Raw genomic sequence first — 23934 nt, forward strand, 5'->3', positions numbered from 1 at the left:
TCTATGCTAAAGATATATTTTTCCCCTTGTTTAATTCTTTTTTTATTGTAAGAATTTATTCAAGAGACAAAATTGATTAACATATTGAGGTAAACTGACATAACATAATATAGTAACATAACACAACATATAATTAATATAATATAATAATACATGTAAGTCAAAGCACAACATTTCTAATAAAACACAATTTTTTTGATCAATAATGACCTTACATATCTTTCACAATAGTGTTTTAGGTACATATTAAGATTGAATCAGGGGGATATCCTTCATCCCCAGTGTTGTCCTCCCTTCATCCCTGTTCCAAGCATATATCCCTTTCTTCCTCCTTTATCCTCCAGAATGCTAGTTTTAACTAAAAGCATATATGTTAACACTAATGTAAATAATTTTTTTTTTGAAGCTCCAGAGATTTTTTACTAGTGGTTTCTTAAAGGTTTTAGAGTCAAAGGAGCACTGTATAAACAATGTTAGAGTGGGCAATTATTGTTTGCATGGGCCCACCAAAGTATGGGGGTCATGGAAAGGAGAACTTTTGGCCTAAGTACAAGGAGACCTTACCCCTGAAGTTTCCTGACATAAGACCATTTCTAGGCTCCAGGCAAACTAGTTTGTCCAATCCCGGTCATTGTCTGTATGTGCCCATACAGTTATATTTTTCACAGTATTTGTTGTTGGTATCCTGTATCTGTATTGTAGGTCCTGGAATCTGTATATCCTACATTGAAGTCAGGATGGTGTGGAGCGGCGTCTAATTTCAACTCGGAATTAAAGGGCAATGCAGAAAGCCCTGTCCAGTACGCAAGTCGTTGTTGTTGTTTAAATCTTCTCAGTCTTAACACCGAAGACTCTTGAGTAAATCGATGGTCAGAGCAGCAGTAGGGTCTTCCTGGTAGAGAACTGCTTCCAGGTGATGACATAGACAACTTTGGATGTTTCGTAGATGGCTTCCCTGGATCAGGGGTGACTGGAAAATACCCAAACCTCTGAGGCCTGTGCCAGGTCATGATGTCAATGTTCAGGGTGTAAGGTTCCATTGCACCACTAGATTTGTGTGTTCCTATCTCTATTAGATAAGAACTTATTTGTATGTATAGTATTTTTCCATTTTAATGTGCCCATGCAACAAGGAATAATGCCACCTGGCGTTATCAGCGCATAAGGGAGCCTCAGGAACAAGTCCAACAAATCCCGTGACCTGGTTCAAACATAAGCATTAACTGAGGGACTCTTTCACCAACATTCCTTATTGAACAGTTCACAAAGAGAAAAAAAGATAAAAAGTGGGGAAAATAAACAATCTAACTTAAGACAGTGGACACAATTGTCACCGTTTAAGAAAAGTTGTTTGTTCCCATCTAAAGAATATTTAAAAAGAGTTTTCAAAGCTAGAATGTAGCTAGTGTTATATAAACAAATGAATCACACAGGGAAATTTTCTGAGTTAAACGCGGATGTTATAGGAATAGACTGAATAGAGACAAGTAGTGATTATGATAATATGTCAAAAATCAGTATGACATCTTGATGGTTCTTTCTTTCTTGTTCTAATCTTACTTTTACCACATGGAACATTTTTTGTCCACTTTTTTAAATATGCTAAATAATAGTTTTCTTAATCTTGTTTTGTGATTGAAAGGTGATAGGATCATAGCTTTAAAACTTCTGGTTTTTGAAAGGATAAAAGGGCAGATGGTAGTCTGTATCAGAGAAGGTAAGGGATAAAAATTTCAGAATTGCTGAACTGACAGTGACAGTGAGGATAAGAAAAGTTTTAAACACATATTATTTTTTTGTGAATTATTTTGTTCAGAAGCAGAGCTATTTTCTTCATGCTTTGAATAGAGGAATGAAGTGACTAATATTCAAAAGAGAAATGTTAGTTCCACCGGATTTAGAAAGTGATTTTCTCCATGAAGAAAAATGGTACTAATCCTAGACGCAGCAACACAGGGGGTATTAATTCTTAAAAAACAGGCACATAACAAATTGATAAATATTCATGATTTATATGAATATAAATATAATATGAAAAAGTAAACTCAATAGTCTAATCTGTTCCATAAAATTTTATCCATTCAATTATATGTATTTTCAATTTTTTATTCACTATGATATAATCTCTACAATATTTCAATTAGAGTTCAATGTTTGCATTCAAGATAGTTCTATAGCCAAGAGGAAACAAGTGTAATACAAAGTATTATTTTGAAGTCTGCAATGAAGGCCATACAAAGTCTCTAACTTCAGGGAAATCAGAATGAAAATAAACAGAATAAACACATAGCTTCCTAGGCTCAAGAATCTCAATAGAAAATAAAGTTAGTGACATTGTAGGTGTCTAACATATCATGGAAAACAAAATTTTGTGCAATTGTTAAAATTAATTCCCAAGACTTTTATATAGATAATTATATAATAAGCAAAATATTGGTTAATGCCTCAACTACAAATCTTTCATGATGAAAAGGTCTAACATGAGTTGCTTATAATAGATAAAATTAAAAGTTTAAGAGCCTGACATTGAAAAAAATCCAACAATGACAAACTCTAGTGGTTAATGACAATTCTATAATGTAAAACAAGAACAATTTATAATTAAAATGTTCTAGGCTGTGGCTATTAGTGAGACTAACTTTCCAGACCAAAAGGCTTTCACAGCTAGGGTTAAAACAAACTCCAAAAGAAACCAACCAGTTTGGGTTGAACCCTTTGCAACAGTGGCTACCTTCTATTTCACCCTGAGGGAAAAAAGAAGCACAAGCAGAAAATATTCCCTTCTCTTATTTTTTTGCACCCACCCCCAAGTACAGACAGGCAAAGGGCCTGGGTTGAGGTGTATATGGGGTGCATTTACTGTACTTCCTCTTTCTAGACAGTCAGTGTAAAGAACACAGCCTGTGGTAAGAATTGGGAAGACTTATCTTTTATTTTTTTCCTGTTCTCTTTAAATCTAGCTATCATACCACATTTCCTGGCCACCTTCTTCAAGCATGTGGATAGCATCAAGCATGTAGATGGCAGTTTAGTTCAAGTTTGGAGCCATCATCTCCCTAAGCAAAACTGCCACATGGATGATCCAGACTATTTTAGTATATTTCCCTTGAGAGCCACCTGCATATATTATGAGGTGACCTCATGACCATACACTTCCAGACCACTTTCTGCTTAGGGCCCCATTTCAAACTGACTGATAATTATATAAATTAAGTCATTGTGAAGTATCAAGTTCTTAAAGTTTAGAATTTTCTAGGCATAAAATGTTCTAGCACTAACTCCTTCACCAATATTGCTTACTCTCCACAAACATCCAATTTTCCTACTAATCCCACCACCACAGTTTGCCTCTATGACAGCATTTTAGTACAAATTTTGAGTACTGTGATTTACAAACCATTTTCTAATGGGGTTAATTCTTAGCACTTTAGCACTTTTAAGCACCTGTTTCCTCTTACAAATAGTATTTGCTTTTTCTGTCTTGTTCTCCACTCCAGAGAGGCAAGCTTCTATTGAAAGACCAGTTTCCATGTTCTTCATCTATTGACATTATATACTTGCTCTTCTCCAACTAACCCTCTTCACACCTTTATCTAACTGAAATCGTTCTTTGTCATTCTCTTACCCTCTAACTTCTCTCAGTATTTTAGATCCACCCATATGGTAGGAACTTATATTATTTTTACATTTTCTATGGCCATATAATATTCAATTCTGTATATGTAGTATAGTTTCTTTATCCAGTTATCTGTTTTTGGTCATTTGGGTTAATATAAGATTTTGATTACAATAATGGATAATGTTGCAATGAACATAGGAGTGCAAATGCTTTTTCTGTATTGTGTTCTTTGATCTCTTGGGGTATATTTCAAAAGAAGAAACAACTGAGTCAATTTGGAGATCAATTCAATTATTTTTGAAGAATGTCTATATGCTTTTCAGAACAACAGTACCAATCAACATTCCCACCATCAGTGATTATGAGTCCCTACTTCAACAATCATCCTGCATCCACAAAACTCTAGATTTTTTTATGTGAGTTGATCTCTATGGTGTGAAGTCCTATCATTGTTTGAAATTTGCATTTTCCCCTTGATGATTAGTGATTTTGAGCAATTTTATATACCTTCTGGACAGCCTAGGTCTTCTTCAAGGAAGTTTCTGTTTTCATCTCTTCTACTCATTTATTGGTGGAATAGAAATTTTTTCATACTAGAGGTTCTACAGTGCTTTATAAAATTTGATGTTTATATTTTTACCAGGTGATTGTGGGCAAGATTGTTTAAATAAAATATTAATGAAAAAGAGAAAGAGGATAAAAAAGGAGCGCCCAGTCTACAGACATGTTTGTAATAATGGTGTTTTAAAAAAAGATATTATTTTAAAAAAGAATTTATAAAAGGGTAAAAACCCAAAAATAATATTTCTCATTATTGTTATTTAACAACTATGGCAAATTACAATTTCAGTATATTTTTATCCAATAACACTGTTGCCTAGATAAGGAAAAATGGGTCCCATTATAGGAAGATGCCAAGATGAATCAAGACAGATAACTCACAAAGAGTATATGGCATAACATACATTTTATAGATTTTTAATAATAATTTTTATTTTGACCAAAGTGGATTAAAAATCTTTCACAGTAATATTTTAGGTACATAGTGACATTGAATCAGGGGCATTCCCACCACCAATGTTGTCCTCCCTCCCCTCTGTTCACAGCATGCGTCCCAGATCCCCCTCCTTTGCCCGCAGGATGCTAGTATAAGTGGTCCTTTCTGTGTCTAGTTTGTTGTAGATTGGTTTGATAGCTTATTAAACTCTCCATTACATTTAACTTACTATCTCTTGATAGGCTCAATATTTCTTGTGTATTTAATGCCTCTTGATAGGCTCAATATTTCTGTGTTAGTCATGATTATGAAAATGGTCAGGGCTGAAAAGATAGCATGGAGGTAGGGCATTTGCCTTGCATGCAGAAAGACGGTGGTTCGAATCCCCGTCTCCCATATGGTTCCCTGAGCCTGCCAGGAGCAATTTCTGAGCATAGAGCCATGAGTAACCCCTGAACGTTGCTGGGTTTGACCCCCAAACAAAAAAACAAATGAAAATGGTCAAAGAATGACTCTGCCTAGAAACAAAGCAAAAACATGCCACATTTAGAAAATAAATTATGGCAAATTTTTGCTTCAGAAAGTTATAATCAAAATTTTATGAGATTGAAATTTTGATATATTTTGTTCATTACTGTATTCCTTCAACAATAATTGGCATAAACTAATCAAAAAATATTTGTCAAATGAAGGGACACATCAGAAACAACAAATAGGACAGGTAAAAGAACATAAGGAACCAATGTCTAAAACAGTTTCTGTAGTTAAAAACTAAAAACAAGATATGTAACCTTCCATTAATTGTTTCTTACTTATGTACTAAAGATTGTTTTAATTGAAATTTTTTATTCATGGTTTAAGTAGTCATAGCACATCCAAATTTTTTATCCACATTTCTATTATAGAATGAAAAAGTCATATTTCAAATTAACATGAGGGTAACCTCTGAGGACACTGTATTAAAAAGTTTATTTTTACTATTCAGCACATGTTCCATTAAATTTATGATATTCTAATCATGTTTTAAATTTTTCTTTTCACAAGAAAGAAATAATTTTTTCCCCCTTTGGCTACACACGATAATGCTCAGGGGTTACTCCTGGATATGCACTTAGAAATATCTCCTGGCTTAGAGGACCATATGGGATGCCAGGGGATCAAACAGCAGTCCATCCTAGGTCAGCCATGTGCAAGACAAACACCCTACCACTGTGCCACAGCTCTGGCCCCAGAAATCATCTTTTTAATTTATATTCCCCATTCTGTTTCAGTATCTACTTAGATTATATTATTAAATTTTCTAATTAAAGTTATTTTACCTCCCTCATTCAAAGTAACAGTTTTATTATGTGTGAATTCTATTCAATACTTATAATAACTGTAGCATAAGGGAGAATGCAAAACTAACACAAAATAAATACAAAATAATGGATGTTCAAATTTATGAGAATATTGCATCTGAGTATTACAAATAAAATTTAAATGCCTAAGATTATTGAAGAATGCTCTAGACACCATATTACCATAAAAGAAAGTGAAGTGCAAACTTAATAGTAGATGTGTATTCATAGAAACACTAAAAAATGGGCCCATGGAGATAGCACAGTGGTGTTTGCCTTGCAAGCAGCTGATCCAGGACCAAAGGTGGTTGGTTCGAATCCCAGTGTCCCATATGGTTCCCCGTGCCTGCCAGGAGTATTTCTGAGCAGACAGCCAGGAGTAACCCCTGAGCAGCACTGGGTGTGGCCCAAAAACCAAAAACAAACAAACAAACAAACAAACAAAAAAAAAACACTGAAAAGTTAGACCATGAATAGCCTGGTAGACTCCATAGCAAATGTAGGTACATAGACCTGAGATGATTGCTATAAGGAAACAGAGACTCAACCATAAGGGGATACTGTCCCTGTAAAGGAAAAGTCATTAGTTACCAGATGCCAGCACCTTGTAACTCCACTAGAAAGTATTTGGATTGGGAGTATTGCTCCTGCTGAATAGTCACTGCTAAGCTGCTAAAGAAACTGTTTACTGGACTCCCTGCTCTTGCTGCCTTTTGCTGCTTCTACTGTTGCAGTCCTGAAAGTTGGTGTCCAGAACAGGCAGTAAGTATTGATTCTCTAGGGATCAAAATTGTGATCCTGTGGGATAAAGTCATGATTCTTACATAGATAAACATTCTTAACCTGTGATAGATTAAATCTATGCTGGTCTCTTTATGAAAGTCTTTTACTCTACTCCAGGTCTTTCAAAAATCTACTGTTTTTGTGTTATTGGGAGTGATGACATGCTGTAATATATCACCAAATAATGATAAAAAAGAAATATACCATACTCACCAAATTAATTTAAAATATTACTCCTTTAACCTCTCTTTGGCACACCCTTTAGTAGGAGAGACCAGACTGAATTTAATTGCCTATTACTCTGTTAGCTCCTCCTGTGTCTATGCCTCGAAAAAATACCTCCTCCTACAGGACCTGGATCAAATCCATTGGAAATGTTATTCTCCTCAATACAGTAGAATTTCATTAAGCAAATGCCATTAGAAGGAGAGGTGTCTTCCAAGTAGAAATTCTGACTTGATCTCAAATCCAACATATGGCTGATAATATTCCAAATACTACCTGTGGAAACCCCCAAAGACCTTTGTTTCCCAGACATGACTTAAAGTCCAACACTTCAGATGATGAGCTAGTTAAAAATCTCTTTAAACTCAGAGTCTATAAATTCTTTCCTGTCACATCAATAAGGTCAGAAACCAGAAGATCTAGGCCTCATGAGCTTACATCTTACCAAGGGCTGAAAATAAATTTACTTGGACATTTTAAAAAGGCATATACCATGCAAAGCAATAGTCATTAAAGCATCATGGTATTGGAATAAATACAGACCTTCAGAACAGTGAAATAGATTGGAATAGTCAAATAGTTTCCCAGACATACAATCAACTAATCTTTGATAAAGGGGAAAAAAATGAAGCAAAGAAAGCCTTTTCAACAAGTGGTTTTGGAACAACTGGTCAGCCACATGCCAAAAAGCAAACGCACACCTCCAACTAACACCATCCACAAAGGTCTAATTCAAATGGATTAAAGACCTTGATTCAAACCCAAAAATATGGTATATAGAACAGCATGTAGGTAAAACACTCCATGACATTTAGGCTAAAGGCATCTTCAAGGAGGAAACAGCACTGTACAAACAAGAAGGAGCAGAGATAAACAAATGAGACTATATTAAGATGAGAAATTTCTGCTCCTCATAGGAAATAGTGTCAAGGTTACAAAGGCAACCACAGAATAGGAGAAACTAGTCACCCAATACCCATTAGGTAAGGGCCTAATATCTAAGATATACAAGGTACTGAGAGAACTTAAAAAGAAAACAACATCTAATCCCATCAAAAAATGGAAATAAGAAATGAACAGATACTTCCTCACAGAATAAATACAAATGGTCAAAAATCATATGAAAAAATGCTCCACCTCACTCAATAATCATCAGGAGGATGTAAATTAAAACAACAATGAGGTACCATCTCATACTACAGAGGCTGGCACACATCACAAAGAACAAGAACAATCAGTGCTGGTGGGGATGTGGAGAGAAAGGAAGTGCTGGTGGGAATGCCGTCTAGTCCAGCCTTTATGAAAAACAGTATGGAGATTCCTAAAAAAAAAAAAATCCCTGAAAATTAAGCTCGCATATGATCCAGCTATACCACTCCCAGGTATATAGCTTAGGAACAAAAAACCACAATGCAAAAATGCCTTTCTCAAACCTATATTCATTGCAGTGCTATTTACAATAGCCAAACACTGGAAACAACCAAGATGCCCTTCAAGAGATAAATAACTAAAAAAAACTGTGGTACATATATATCATGGAATACTTTGCAACCATTAGAAGAAATGAAGTCATGAAATTTTCCTATACATGGACACATTTGGAAACTATTATACTGAGTGAAATAAGAGGGAGAGAGATAAACATAGAATAGTCTCAGTCATCTATGAGCTTTAAGAAAAGACATTATTGTAATAATGTCCATAGACAATAGAGATGAGGGTTGGAAGGACTGCTTTACGATATGAAGCTCACCAAAAAGAATAATGAGTGCAATAAATAAATAACTACACTGACAACTATCATGACAATGTCAATGAGTGAGAGAAGTAGAATGCCTGTCTCGAATACAGGGGGTGGAGAGGAGAGAGTTTGGAGACATTGGTGATTGGAATGTTGAACTGGTGAGAGTTTTCATTTTATGACTAAAACCCAACTACAATCTTGTTTGTAATCATGGTGCTTGAATAAAGATATTATTTTTAATAAGTTATTATTCTTATAGATGCACTTCATTATAAAATATATTTAACTGCCTGGAGTAAAAATGCAGTTGTATCCCCCATTCAATATTTTTGAACAGGGCTAGACTAAGCCTGAACCCTTACCAGTAATTGTAGTGGAGGAAGTGGTATAGTAATGAGGACAAGGCCAAACTACATAATATTGATTGATCTTGCAAGAGACTGTTCAACATATGAATGATGTCTGACATATTTATAGGTGAGTAAGAATATGGAAAACCAAAAAAAACCAAGCTACTACCTTGTACAATTCTAACACATATCCAAAAGATAATATTAGGCACATGGAATAGAATTAATGTAGATGTAAAATTCAAGGGAAGTTACACAAATATCTTCCAGGGGGTCACAGAGATTTATGCCCGATTTATAGAAAAATTAACAGATGCCAACAAAGACTGCCAAACAATTTTGTGTCCAATCAGGGAAAGAGATGTTATGGGCTACCTGAAAGCATGCCTAAACATAGGTTTTATCTCACATGAGGCACATACACATGACCTTGAGACCTACACAGTACAAAGGCAGGCTAGAGGACCAAGCTATCCGTTCAGGAAATATAAAACCCCACCAAGCCATGCATTTTCTAAGCCACCACATGGACCTAGTGCTAAATGTGGCAGGGAAACCATTGAGAAAGGGATTGCTCTGTTGGGATTTGGAGAAACTGGTGATGACAACCCCAGACCTCACAAACTGGGGTTAAATGTTATAATTGTAAAAAAATTGGCCATTATTGCAGAGATTGAAGAACCCTTTCTGTAACTGCCCTCTGAATACTGTCACCTGGACTCTTCCTACAATGCAATGGAGGTGATTATTCAGCAAGAGATTCTCCCAACAACTAAAAATATTGGGAAAATGGGCAGGGTTTCAAGCCCAGGTCCAACAAAATCAGAAGTCCCAACTAATGCAGGCCTACAATAAATAACCCACCGCTACAGAAAGTGGTGCCTTAGATAACCCCTGCCCTAATAACATCACAGTAACACTAGTACAATGTCCATACAAAGTGAAATCCAGAATTAAAAGACCAAAACTGCCAGGCACTATAGTCCTACTCTTAAGAAGAACCAGTATAACATTACGAAATCATTGTGCATGTGGGAATAATAGATTTTGATTATACAGGAAAAATATAATTGTTATCACAGTACAAAAGCATGAACAGTTTAAAAAAGAGCAGATCACCCAACACTTGTTTCTTCTTTTTTTTATGTCTAGCTACTCTGATCACCCCAATAATTGGAGGTTTTGGTGGCATTAACCCCCCAGCATCCTAAACAGAAACCCTAGTGGCCTATATCTATAAGATTATAAAATTAATGCTCCCAATAGTAATTCTAGAGAGACATGGAAAATAATTTAAAGGAATTATTAATACTGGTGCTAATGTTTCCATCATCTTTTTCCCATACTGTCCCTGTAGTTGGGCCCTGCAGGAGATATCTTATGGTCTGAAAGGAGTAGGCACTTTGCTTCTTCCTCTTTCTGACAGAGTGCTTGATGTCTAGAAAGCAATGGCCTTGAAAGGAATATAACCACATTTCAGACTTCTGTAGTCCCCTTGCCCCTGAATCTATGGAGCCCAGTTCTACATTAACAAAGACACACTGAGTTCAAAATTTCTCACCCAGTCACTTCTCTAGTCCAAAATTCAGATGACAAGTATTTTTTATCATGACCACTATGGTAAAGACCCACCACCACTGTGCATTTAGTGGAAGCCTAACCATCCTGTGCAGACACCACAGTGGTCCCTTAATGAAGTAAGGCTAAAGGCACTTAGAGAGTTAGCAGAGCAATAACTTAAATTGGCACATATTAAAACGTCGTTTCTGGATTGGAATTTTATGTCTTTATATTACAAAAATAAAATCAGGCATATAACAACTATTGTTTGACTTGAAAAATACAAATGATACCATGATTCCATTGGGAGCCCTCCAACCCAGCCTTCCTCTCCTGCAGCAATTCCTAAAGATTGGCCATTAGTTGTAATAGATATTAAAGACTGCTTTTTATAATGTTCCTATTTACCCAGATGACTTTGCATTTTCTATGTGCAGGTTTCAGTGGACTATTTTGCCCCAGGGAATGACCATGTAATATAAGTGATTCATCCTACAGACTTGGTCTTTTTTCTGAAATTGTCACTAATTCCCAAAGTCTTCCCAAAAAAAATCTTGTAGTTGAAGATTTGCTTCAACAATTGCTTAAAATGGGGGCCAGTGAGGTGGTGCTAGAGGTAAGGTGCCTGCCTTGCAAGCGCTAGCCAAGAAAGGAACGCGGTTTGATCCCCCTGTGTCCCATATGGTCCCCCCAAGCCAGGGGAAATTTCTGAGCGCTTAGCCAGGAGTAACCCTGAGCATCAAATGGTGTGGCCCGAAAAACCAAAAAAAAAAAAAAAAGGAAAATGTCTAGAGTACAGGCCAGTGTGTGGTGGGGAGGAAGGACACTTGAGGTATTGGTCATATATATATATAATATATTTATATATTTTATATATAAAAATAATATACATTTATATATAAATATATATTAAAAAATCAAAAATATAAAAGAAAATATAAGGCCTCCCAATTCTTACAACAGGCTGTGTTCTTTACACTGACTGTATAGAAAAAGGAGGTACAGTAAGTGCACCCCATATACACTTCAAACACAGGCCCTTTGCCTGGTCTGTATTGTGAATTTGGAGACAAAAAAATAATGGGAAAATGATGTTTGTGTGTAGAGTATTATTTTTGTTTATTTGTAAAATGACTTTTAATCTTACACTGTTGACAATACCTTAGTAGAATGTTTCATGAGACTGCTTCTTTCATTCTCTAAGAATTGGTCAATTTCATTAATGCCTCACAACAGATTGACAGAAAGATTCTTGTAATGAGTTAGACACCTGGATTTAAAGGTGTCTCTTTCCTTTTTAGAAAGGCTGAAAGGCTAATTTTCTTTATTTTAAAATCAGCATATCATATGTATAAGCAATTAAAAGTAAATTAAAAACAATTAAAACAAATGTTTTATTTTAGATTCCAAGGCTTGATTTGATTGTATCTATTTGGGGAGGGACTCTTGTTTTTCTGTTTTTCATATTATGTTCCTGAATAGTTGAGTCAAGTCTTGGCTTTATTCTCCATATACATATGGACATTCATATTTTGTATACTAAAATATTAACCAGAAAAAGAATAGAGAAATGTCAAGCTGATAAACCAATGTCAGATTTGAATTATATTCTTAGTTCAAAACTGCAGATACATCTTTTTTTAGTTTGCCTCACCAACTAATTGATGTTGAAAAGGAACAAAAGAAGATAAAACTTGAATCCTCAAGGGGTTGTGGTAAAAAACCTTAGAAATGATAGATTTAAAAAGAACTCTCTGTGGGAGCGAGACAACTCTGAGAACAGCAGTCAAGATGAAAAGAAAGCATTTTCAATGTGCCAGTGAGCCAAGTGAGAATTCTGGAACCTTGTCAAAGGAGTTACTAATAGGTCACAGGAGAAGGTATCAGACCACACAAAACTCTTTAGGAACAGTTTTAGAAGTGAGTTTTATTCAGCAAGCAGCACCAATCAGGAGGTTTATTATGGAATACATTACTGGGCTGTTGAATTCTTTCTGTGCTGCTTCTTTGAAAAGAGATAATCATACTTTTGAATGTATGTGATCTTTAAGAATTAGAAGCAGACATCTGACCAAGTCACAGAAAGCAACCTGAATAAGCAATTCTAAAGGAGGGCAGGGTTCAAAAGCAATCTTATGTTAGTTAATATTTGTATTAAGGAGAGAAAATGCAAGAAATATGGGTTTTATATTTTTATTGCAGATGGGAATTTATAGGACAACTGAGATTACTGGAGCCTCCTTTTAGTGTGTACATTTTAAGAGAGTTAAAAATAAGATATTTTTGATATTGATGAAGAAAACAAGTTAGATCTAAAGAATTATGACACCCAATTACAATCATGTTTGTAATCATGGTGTTTAAATAAAAATATTAAAAAAATTTGCTCATGCAATAAAAAGAATTATAACATCTGCTATTTTACATAAAATTATCACAAGAAAAATATTGAATTTTTCTTCATATGCATCAGAAGACACAGATATCCTAAGCAATTTGTTGACATTATGCTAAAAAGCAGCTTCTTTCGGGGTATGGAGCAGTGGTGCAAGCAGTAAGGCATCTACATTGTGTGCACTAGCCTAGGACAAACGAGGTTTGATCCCTGGGTATTCCATATGGTCCCCCCAAAGCAGGAGCAATTTCTGAGTGCATGCCTTGAATAACCCCTGAGCATCACCAGATTTGGTCAAGAAAGAAAAAAATCGAAAGAAAGAAGAAAAGAAAGAAAAAGAAAGAAGAAAGAAAGAAAGAAAGAAAGAAGAAAGAAAGAAAGAAAGAAAGAAGAGAAAAGAAAGAAAGAAAGAAAGAAAGAAAGAAAAGAAGAGAAGAAAGAAGAAAGAAAGAAAGAAAGAAAGAAGAAAGAAAGAAAGAAAGAAAGAAAGAAAAGAAAGAAAGAAAGAAAGAGAAAAAGAAAGAAAGAAAGAAAGAAAGAAAGAAAGAGAGGAAGAGTGAGAAAGAAGAATAGAAAGAAGAGAGAGAAAGAAGAGAGAAAGAAGAGGAAAGAGAGAGAAAGAAAGAAGAAGAAAGAAAGAAAGAAAGAAAGAAAGAAAGAAAGAAAGAAAGAAAGAAAGAAAGAAAGAAGAAAGAAAGAAATAAAGAAAAAAGAAATAAAGAAAGAAAGAAAGAAAGAAAAAAAGAAAGAAAGAAAGAAAGAAGGAAAGAAAAGGAAGGAAGGAAGGAAGGAAGGAAGGAAAGGAAGGAAGAAAGGAAGAAAGAAAGAAAGAAAGAAAGAAAGAAAAAAGAAAGAAAGAAAGAAAAGAAAGAAAGAAAGAAAGAAAGAAAGAAAGAAAGAAAGAAAGAAAGAAAGAAAGAAAAGAAAGAAGAAGAAAGAAAGAAAGAAAGAAAGAAAGAGAAGAAAGAAGAAAGAAAGAAAGAAAAGAAAGAAAGAAAGAAAGAAAGAAGAAAGAAAGAAAAGAAAGAAAGAAAGAAAGAAAGAAAGAAAGAAGAAAGAAAGAAAGAAAGAAAGAGAAAGAAAGAAAGAAAGAAGGAAGGAAGGAAGAAAGAAAGAAAGAGAGAGAAAGATAAAGAAAGAGAAAGAGAGAGAGTATAAGAAAGAAAGAAAAGAGAAAGAAAAAGAAAAAAGAAAGAAGGAAGAAAATAAAAAGGGAGGAACGAAGGGAGGAAAGAGAAAGAAAGAAAGAAAAAAGAAAAAGAAATAAAGAAAAAAGAGAAATTATCTTATTCTAATAGGATTATATCTCAAAATGATGCGCTAAGTAGACGAGAGTTAATCCCTTTGCAAGTAATTATTATTGCTTATTTTTAAGAATGTTTTTTATTTAAATTATTTTAAATAATAAGATGTAATCAATTCATTATTACAGTAAATGAGAGGACAACAGAAAAATGGTGGGGGAAAATGGACACTAGTGGAGAGTGTGGTGCTGGAACATTATATGCATAAAATTTGAGTATTAACAATATCATAAATCAGTGCCAAAATCAAACAAACTTAAAATTTAATTGATAAAAATTAATTATAAATTGTATGCACTCCAAATATATTTTAATATTCATAAAAATAAGCAAATGACTAGAAAAAGTTCTACAGAGACTGAATCATAGACTTCATCCTCCCAAAACCATAGGTAAACACTAATAGCTAATCTACTAATAGATCATCAAATAGAATTTCACTGAAACAACAGAATAACTTTTATTCAAAGTTTTAATAATGAATTAATATAAAGCATTCAAACACTATTCAAATGTAACAATATAATAAAGGGATGAATCTTAAACTATATTTCTAAAAGTAACCATTTTCATAAATTTCTTTAATAGTTCTATATTTTTACTTATTACTTGGTATAAACTTGTAATTTTATAATAGAATGAACATTTTGATTTTTTATTTTTTGGTCACACCCAGCAGGGGTTACTCCTGGCTCTATGCTCAGAAATCATTCCTGGCAGGCTCAGGGAACCATATGGGATGCCAGGATTTGAACCACCAACCTTCTGCAAGAAAGGCAATTTGCCTTACCTCCATGCTATTTCTCCGGTCACAACATTTTTAATTTTTAGTCAGGAGGTAGCTCAAAAGATTAGCTCTGTATGCAGAAGGCCATATTCTATTTTTAACTTGTCATGGCCCCCTGAACACAAATGTGCCATAGGTTGCCCAAAAATCTAAATAAACAAATTAAAAATTTTAACTCTGAAACAAAATATTTGTAATTGTGCATAAGTACATTTTATCACTGTTTATGGAAACAAAAATATTTGACCATTAAATAGCTTAATTTATTCTCAACTAAAAATGGAACTCAAAAAATATAGACTATCCTCTTGAAAGTAGAAAATTTGTTACTGAATCACAAAAATGCATGATTTGCCACTGATCTATGATTTTCCTCCACCTTCTTCTCATATTAGCAAAATACTTGAAACTCCCTTTATGATGTCATTATTTTAAAAATATTCTTATTAATAAAATAAACCAGTATGATGAACCAAAAACTATGATGATGATTGAAGGAGGACTAATTTTAATTTATTTTATATCCATTCCAATCAGCTTTAATAAGTATCCTAATTCTGTACTATATTTTAAAATATTTGGGATATATAATAGTATGATAGTATACTATGAAAAGACATTTTACATCTGTGTTGGTGGATGTTGAACTCCTTATTAATTGTTTCTGAGTCCAAAAATAGTTTCCAGAAAGATAAATTAAATCCCATTCTTCCATCCCCCTTTTGGGGAAGACCTTGGCAATAATATCCGGAGTAAATAATCAACAAAGGCAAAAGATTAGGGGACCAAAGGTTCAGCAAAAAGAGTCTTTTGTCAGTTGCAGCCAGCTCCAAAAAAGCAAGCGGAACAAGCCGTCAGCTCTGGCAAAAAAAGGCTCTTATACCTCCCCAACAAGCTATTTCATTCTTTTTTTTTTTTTTTTTTTTTTTTTTTTTGGTTTTTGGGCCAAACCCGGTGACGCTCAGGGGTTACTACTGGCTATGCGCTCAGAAGTCGCTCCTGGCTTGGGGGACCATATGGGAAGCCGGGGGATCGAACCACGGTCTGTCTCCTAGGCTAGCGCAGGTAAGGCAGGCACCTTACCTCGAGCGCCACCGCCCGGCCCCGCTATTTCATTCTTTCCTTAATCGCCCCCACCTGGAAGATCCAGGTGGGAAGAGAGGCAAAAACAATACTACAAAAAATACACAACAATTCCCCCTTTTTTGTAAACAAACAACAATAATGTACAATAATAATAATAATGTAACCATATCTAACCCCAAACGCATAGTTACAAAAGCAAAACTTTAATGAAATATAACATCAATTTTATAAGATTAAAAAACATTAATTACAATTAATTAAAACATTAATTACAGTAATCAAAAATATAGAATCAAATATACTTCAAAGGATTCCAATCATAAAAAATACAAATACATAAGCTAAAAATTTTTACCAAATCCAAAATTACTCTAAAAAGATGGGGAATATAGAACTCCTAAAAGTCCTACCAAAGACATTTGATGAATCAGGGAAGATGAGTTGTAACTTGATACAGGATACAGCACTGAAACAGTTAACAATGTATTCTTCAGTCCGAAATCAGGAGGCTTGCAATTGTGGGTGAAAGAGGCGATCCACACATGTGATGGGATTCCTATAAATAAAATGTTAAGGACTAAGAAGAAACAGGGAATGATGAAAAATAATAAATTAGGGGATAAAATGTCAGGAAAAGGGAGCCATATAAAAAATGCAAGACAGACACACAATAAGACATGCAAATACATACTATACAAAATTATGGGAATAACACTCACTCATAATTACCAAAAATATATATTGGGACGGAATTAAAATAGAGCTAAAAAAAATTCAGCTGAATCAACAAAAACACTTTAAAAAGACAATAGCAGAAAAACTTTAGATGGATATCTTCAAATTCACAATAAAAAAAAACTATTTTTTAAAGCAGAATCTAGTAAATCTGAAAAAGAATTTCATGCGCAATACGACATAAAGTGCTATAATGCAAATACGAAACAGTAAATCTATCATAATCAGTCATTGATAATGAGTACTGTGAAGAGAGTGTACCCAAAAAGTATGGTTATATCAAAACTATGATTATACCTCCATCCTAAAATCTACAATGAGGTCAATAAAACAATGATGTTACAATGAAAAGTCAAAAGTTGCCAATTAAATATATCTCAATACACAATCATAAAGCAACATTAATATGATTAAAAATTTTTCTCTCAATAGGTCTTGAGTAACAAATTGCAAAATTTTTTAATTAATAATGACCTAAAACAATATTAAAATTAAGGCATAAAAACATCATGCAAGCATCCACAATTGGGATCATCATATTTGCTCCTATTAAGCAATTATACCTAAAAAATGACCCATAAAACATTAATGACAATTGACAAATAAAGGAAATGATCAGTGGGTAATCATAGTAGATCTCTGAAAGTATATAACAGGATATATGCTGATGTAGATTTTACTGATGTAATAGGGATTTTCTTGATCTTCTTGTCATCAAAATTGATACAATATTGTTCTGTAGTAATTTTACGATATGAAGTACAATGTCCTTAGTAAACTTGACCAAAACGATTTGATACTGATGATAAATTGTATTTTTCAGTCTTTTTATTATCTTCCTGAGAAAATTCTGCTAAATTGAGATCTTCTAAAGGAAAGTACACATAAATGTATAGGTTTTTTTGTTTTTTTGTTTGTTTGTTTGTTTTTTGTTTTTGGGCCACACCTGTTTGATGCTCAGGGGTTACTCCTGGCTATGTGCTCAGAAGTCTCTGCTGGCTTGGGGGGGTCCATATGGGATGCCGGGGGATCGAACTGCAGTCTGTACTATGCTAGCGCTTGCAAGGCAGACACCTTATCTCTAGTGCCACCTTCCCGGCCCCCAGTTTTTTAATTTGTTTTCCATCAAAAGTAAAATGTTTCAAATGAATTATCAATACAAGAGGTATTTTCCATAAATATGTTTTTTTTTTTAAAAAAAATCCCTTTTAGTGTTGCAGTTATGACAGTGAATTCTATTGCTATCTCTCAAATCTTCTTTAAAAAATTCAACAAGGCATTCTTGTAAAGTACATTTATCTGCAGACTTAACAGCCAGGGACAACTGAACAAATGTTTCATAAACCTCAGACTTTTGGTAACATGGAAGACACTGTAGTATAGATTTAAACTGTCCTTGAAAGATATCATAGGTAATAGATTTGCAAGCCCTAAATTGTTCATATTTTTCATTGTCTATAAGGTGTATAGTTTCCCTTGTTAGTGAATTTTTAAGCAAATCCTGATGTAGTCCTTTTTATAAGAAACAATAATTCGTGAGGATCCTGTTGGTTGTGTCCAGCAAATTGGTCATCAATAAAACCTATTGTTACTTTGAAGCTTTCAGGATTGAAATACTTATGACATCCATTTCCCATGATTTTGATGAGATGACCAAATTCATCTGCTAATTTACCTTTATGTCCCTTTGGATTTTCTCTGTTAATATCTTTTTTTATAATGATCTTGATAAAAAATACTGAATCAAGTCTCTAATATTATTATACAAGCATTGCAATATTGAGTTCATGTAACATGAGTTACCTCAATTTGTAATCTAGTGAAAACAGTTTTCTGTTTTTCTATTTGTGTTCCAGACTGTAAGGATTTTTCACTGTTGTCAGATTCACTAAGAATATGTGGTATGAAAGTTAATCCCTCACCTACCTTCTCAGTCACCTCAGCAGCACCACAACTGTTAATATCCTCTGTACTTCAAGGGTCTCAAACTCGCTGCCCGCAGGCCGTTTGCAGCCCTCGAACAACATTTTGTGGCCTGCGGCTGGCCTACAAATATCGCAGTATTCGATTATTCGCTTACCGAATAATCGCAATAAAAATCACATTCGTAAGAAAAAAATCACATTAAACATTCACATACCCTGAGCAGTTCTATTCGAGGTATGCAAATGTTTAATGCAATTTTTTGCGATTCTTTTTCTTTACTAATGCGATTTTTTATTGCGAATATTCGGTAAGCAAAATCCCTTATGTGGCCCTGCCTCTCCCCAACTTTGTCTCCTGTGGCCCCAGGTAAATTGAGTTTGAGACCCCTGCTGTACTTGATGTGGGGGGGGGGAGTCTATAGTCCCAGCAACCTGACCTTGATCATCCACTCCAGTCCGATTTCTAACAAGGTACAAGGGGACCCAAAATTTCTTGGGAGGGTTGTCATTGTAGAAATATAACCTTCCCTCTCAAGAGGAAATAACCAGCAATCCATTTTTATCCTCTTTTATCCAAATTGTAATATTTGTTGTTTCTTGTCTCTGATTATCTTCCTTAAAATGTCTTTCCCTGCTGTGTAGCTCTCCCTTGAGGTGAATTTAGGTAATTTAGGGTGATAAGAGTCAAAGATAACAGCTTAGTTGGGATTAAACCTTTTTCTATTCTTTTGCAATTGAGTTTTTAGAGTTCTGTGGGCTCTCTCCACAATGGTCTGTCCTTGATAATTGTGAGGAATTCCTTTAAGATGTTTTATCTGCCATTCTTTACAAAAAAATTTCTAAAGTTTTGCTTATATAGGCAGGCCCATTATCAGTTTTAATAGAATATGGAATACTCATAACAGAAAAACATTGTAAATGAAAACTGCAAACCGCCTTAGATTTTTTGGGAAGACATAGGGATTGCCCAAATAAATCGAGACTAGGTATCCACCACCACATGAAGACATGGTCTTTTTGGGAAATAAGTCTGTCTGAGTTACATCCATTTGCCACAATTCGTTAGACTGTAAGCCTCTTGGGTTTGCGCCTACTATATGAGTCTTCTATGCTAACGAGGCACATATGTTGCTTTCTATAATTTCTCTAGCTTGCCTCCATGGAATTTGGTAATTTACATGTAAGCCATGAGCATTTGTGTGTAAGGCTGAATGTTTCTCTACAGGTGATTTAATATAGGCATTGCCAACGAATCAGCAGTTTTATTTCCTTGAGCCATTGGTCCTGGAAGACTGAATGGTCTCTAATATGTGTGATGAAAATGGGTTCAGTTCGTTTTTGAATAGTTATTGCTATTTTTTCACTAAGTTCTGTATAATCGGACTATGAGAATTAAGGGAGGCAGTGGCCATCACCACGCATAAATTTACAACATATAAAGAATCAGAAACACATTCATGGCTTCAGATACATTTTCTAATAGGTAAATTAACGTTGCTAATTCAACTTTCTGTGCAGAATTATACTTGGTTTCTATCGTTATATTCATATTTTCTCTGGTTATTTCTCCCTTCCTTCACTAGATTCATCTACATAAAAAACTTTTGCATTGGGAATAGGAGAATCTTGTACAATTGAAGAAATAACAAACTGAGTCTTTTTCAAAAATTCCCAGGTATTTCCTTTTGGATAATGAGAAGAAATCTCTCCTGTGAAATCTGAGAGGGCCCTTTGTAGAGATTTATTAAGAGGCAATATTAACTCAATTTCCATTTTTGGCAATACTATTACATCTGGATCAAAACCTAATAAAGATATTGATCTAAGTCTTGCTTGTAATCAATTCTGAGATTAGTTGCAGGTAAGGTATCATAGACGAGGCTGTTTGTTATGTAAATACACCCATTCCAAAGGACCAGCCTGTTGCATTAAAGCTGCCATAGGTGTTTTTGTTTTTGTTTTGTTTTGTTTTTTTGGTAGGGAAAATTAATAAAATACCTTCTCTCCAGGATGAATCTTAAGAGAAATAATTTTTGCAGTCTGTTCAAGAAAATGTCCAATTTATTTTTGGCAGCTTGTGTTAAATTTCTGGGACTATCTAACACAGGATTACCTTCCAAAGTTTTAAGCAGATTAAACAGCTCTGCATTCAAGATTCCTAGCGCTGGGCAGAGCCAATTTATGTCACCTAAATGTTTCTGAAAGTCATTAAGTGTTTTAAGGTTTTCCTTTTTTGATGGAAATTTTTTGTGGACATATTGATGTTCTGTCCAAAATAAAACCCAAGTATTGATATGGTTTGTTTTCTTTCTAAAGCTATTTTCAGTCCTGCTGTTTGCAAACAATTAATCACATAAGAGTATAATTTCTGTAAATCTGTTTCATTATTTGTAATTAAAATATCATCAGTGTAATGATAAATTATGGCTTGGAGAAATTTTTCACGAGGAGGGCTCAAAATTTTGTCCACAAAGAATTGACACATAGTTGGTAAATTTAGATGCCCTGGAGGAGAACAGTCCATTGAAAATGCCTGCAAGGTTGGGTATTATTGACAGAAGGAACTAAGAATGCAAAATGGTGTTTATCATCTGGGTGAATAGGAATACGGTAGAAGCAGCCTTTCAAATCAATTATAAGTAATGGCCATTTCTTTGAAATAACTACAGGTGATGGCAAACCTGTCTGCAATTTTCCCATAGGAATCATAGATAAATTTACAGCTCTCAGATCCATCAACAGTCTCCACTTACCAGATTTCTTTTTTATAGTAAATATAGGTGAATTCCATTGAGAAACGAAAGCTCAATATGTCCTAATTTTAGCTGTTCTTCCACTAATTCTGTCAGCACCTTTAATTTATCAGTTTTAAAGGACCACTGGCCTATCCAAATTGGTTTGTCAGATTTCCATTTTATTTTTATCGGTGCTGGGGTTTTTTTGGCAGTGGCCCTTACCAAAAATTTTGGGTTTTTAATTCAGAAGCTTCAGGCTCACCTTGAGCTAATGGAATATGGAATTCTGCCTTCCATTTTTTATGCAAGTCATGTCCCCACAGGGATGGTGAGAATGGGCCCATGTGAGGTCTGATTATAGCTTTTTGGTTTTCTGAGCCATAAAATACCATGGTTCTTGTGCTTAACAGACAAGAACTCAGGCCTCCCACTCCTTTTAGCGAATATGGAAATTCTTGAAGAGGCCAATTTTCTGGCCATTCTTTATCAGAGCACCTGTGTCTATCATGCCATTGAAGGATTGCCCTTCTAAATTAAGTTTAATCATTGGATTTTCATCTTTAAATTTAGTAATCAGAGCCACTATTGGGTTTTTGGCAGCCCCCGGATTTGTGCTTCCAAAACCTCCAATTCTTGTCTTATCTAAAGTCCCAAATTTAACATAAGGTATTATTACTATCTGGGCAATCGTCTCCCCATTTTTGAAAATCCAAGTACCCAGCACGTTAATGACTACAACAATCTCTCCCTTTAAATCTGAATCAATGACACCTGTGGTTACTGATATGCCTTTTACGTTAAAGGAACTTCTGCCCAAAAGTAAACCCATAGTATCTGGGAGTGGTGGTCTCACTATGCCTGTGTGTAAAATATAAGGGCATTCTCCTGGATAAATTGTAATGTCCTCTGGGCAAGTGATATCAAGCCCAGCACTGCCCGCCATGGCATGTGATAATTCATAAATTAAAATTAATCTTCTTGGGCTGGGCTGGGAAGAATTACAGTTTGATGACTTTGCCCTTGATTTGAAAGGGCCTGGGGACTGGCCCTGTAGGCGCTTCCCTATTCCGTAAATGTAGGTCCGGGAGGAGCTGAATTTAAAAACAGACGACAAATACTTTTAATATGCCCCTGTTTTCCAAAAACGGTAACAGGCAAATTGTCTCCTAGGGTTTGTGTTAAAACCTCCCCCTATGTTATTATTTTTTTTTAAAGGTCCAAAACAAGCAAGTTTTATTGAAAACAATGAAATACAGAAACACAAAATTCATTTTAAAGTAAAACTGAGAACATCTTCCCAAACTTTCCTAATACTATGTCATTGCTGTCATTATTAAAAACAACTAAGTTCCCAATCCAAAACTATGAACCTGTTGATAAACATTCTTCTTATATTTCTAACCCCTATTTTTCTAAATCTTACATTTGCATCTTTTCAAGAACAAGTAGATTTTTATTTCTGCTTTTTAAAAAATACCAATCTTTATTTGTGAAAACCAAACTTTTTTCATATTAATTTTTTAAAAACACCAAACTATACACTCTATTCAACTCACAGAAAATATACGTTTGTTCAGTAATGCTCACCTGCTTTAGATACTTTTTTCTTCACACATTAGCATAAGTCAATGCTGATCCATACTTTAAAAAGCTGTACAAAATGAAGACCTGTTAATTCCTAGGGACAATCTTAAGGCAAAAGCAAAAGCTTCCCACTCCAAAAGAAAAACAAAGCAAAAGACGTGGGGACTGTGGCTCAGATTAGGAAGCACCACAAGGATGAAGACAATTTGTACAAACAGATGCCAGATAGTTTTAAAAGGAACTTTTAATACCCATTTTCCTGCAGAAATAAATCGTCATAGCAGATAATCTAACGCCTGAAACAAGTGCTGTTGGTTTTTAATGAACAGACCTTACTTCCTAATTTTACCAACAGTATAGGAGTTTTCTTTTGCAGATTGTTTTCTTCTTTCATTGCACAAACTGTTGATCAGAGAATTGCCCCCAAGAATTCCTATATTGGACAGTCAGTAAGTATTCTTGGGTCCTTCTTTGGAAGGCTGTTCTCTCTTTCCAGCCAAATATTGGAACTATGACTAAATTCCAGGCAATCACTTCATGTTTTTGCATTCTACTCAAAACTTTCAGCATGAAGATTTAAGGCTACAAACTTTTTAAGTTGGTCCCATTAATCAATGACTAAAAGGCAGGAATTTTTAAATGGTATGAATCAAGCACTTGCACATTTCAACAGAATATAGTTTACATTCATCTCTAAATCTGAGATTAAGGAACTATTAGCTGGTTTCCAACTGGTTTCAATACTGGTTTGAAGTGTGAATAATT

General features: G+C 34.5%; 2 non-coding genes across 2 annotated transcripts; one reads left to right on the forward strand and one right to left on the reverse strand.

Moving 5' to 3' along the window:
• Positions 1 to 2790: 2790 nt before the first annotated feature.
• On the reverse strand, positions 2791 to 2923 carry LOC126014818 (small nucleolar RNA SNORA51). The gene has a single exon (XR_007497805.1). It is a non-coding gene; the product is annotated as a small nucleolar RNA SNORA51 (small nucleolar RNA).
• Positions 2924 to 11559: 8636 nt separating this feature from the next.
• LOC126014773 (small nucleolar RNA SNORA51) lies at positions 11560 to 11693 on the forward strand. The gene has a single exon (XR_007497770.1). It is a non-coding gene; the product is annotated as a small nucleolar RNA SNORA51 (small nucleolar RNA).
• The last annotated feature ends 12241 nt before the right edge of the window (positions 11694 to 23934 follow it).

This window comes from Suncus etruscus, chromosome 7 (genome assembly GCF_024139225.1).
Source record: "Suncus etruscus isolate mSunEtr1 chromosome 7, mSunEtr1.pri.cur, whole genome shotgun sequence".
Lineage (NCBI taxonomy): Eukaryota > Metazoa > Chordata > Mammalia > Eulipotyphla > Soricidae > Suncus > Suncus etruscus.